Source organism: Tigriopus californicus, chromosome 5 (assembly GCF_007210705.1).
Source record: "Tigriopus californicus strain San Diego chromosome 5, Tcal_SD_v2.1, whole genome shotgun sequence".
In the NCBI taxonomy this organism is placed as follows: domain Eukaryota; kingdom Metazoa; phylum Arthropoda; class Copepoda; order Harpacticoida; family Harpacticidae; genus Tigriopus; species Tigriopus californicus.
The window spans coordinates 7,448,696-7,449,674 of NC_081444.1; positions in this window are offsets into that span (position 1 = coordinate 7,448,696).

A 979-nucleotide genomic window follows, 5' to 3' on the forward strand; every position below is an offset into this window, starting at 1 on the left:
ACTAAAAGAAGCACAAAAGCCCATAAAAACAAAAAAAAAGGTATAGAAAGATCCATTATCTTTTCCTCATGTGAGTCAATCAATATACTATCTTTACCATCGATGTAAACGTCCAAAGTCTACGAGTACATCCCTTGGGTCTACTTCAATTGCAAGGAGGGGCCAACACACAAGACTTGAATGTTGCCTCTCCTTACAAGTCAACTGGGGAATGTTTCCGAGGATGTATTTTCAGATAAATTAAGTAGCCCTTGTGCCAACCCTGCTATGGGCTTTTGATCATGCATCCCAAAAAGATGAGAAAAGGAGGAATAGGCTAAACAATCATACGCCCAAGGTGATCTAAGATTTTGGAACGAGTCTAAGATCTAACTCAATTGCGTAATAACAGCATGCACTAAAGAGCAACTTTGTTAAAAGTTGAATTAGAGCTGGATGTTTGGCAGAGACCTGCGACAAAAAGGCCGGGAAAGAATCATTGTTATTCGTCTGACGTAAACTTTTGATGGCCGTGTGCCGACTCGTAAAAGCTCAATGGACCCATGCCAAACGTTTGAAGAAATTCAACGTAAACATCTCTCGAGAGAGTCAGTCGGGCTAGGGGTCTATTTTTCGTGGACCCAGGCCGAATTCTTAGTTCCGTGGGACGTCGTTACCAACATGGACAGTACGTAATGTGCGTTGTCATGCCGCTGATACAAAGGCTACGAAAAGCGAGTTCAGAGAAACCGGAGGTAAACAAGTTGGCCTTCACCATCGCTAACTCGGTCCTTGAAGTGCAGGAATCAAATTGCTTTCGTTCCTCAAACTTGAAACGTCAAAGGTTACGTATTACATAAAGGGTCGGGACTAGTATGCTGGGACTGAGGGACATCCGAGTAGGGCAAACTAGTCTGTCCTTGAATTATGAAGCAAGTCCAAAGCGCTTGAAGCATGTGCTACTAAAAGACGAAACAGTGACATCAAAAGCAAAACCAGG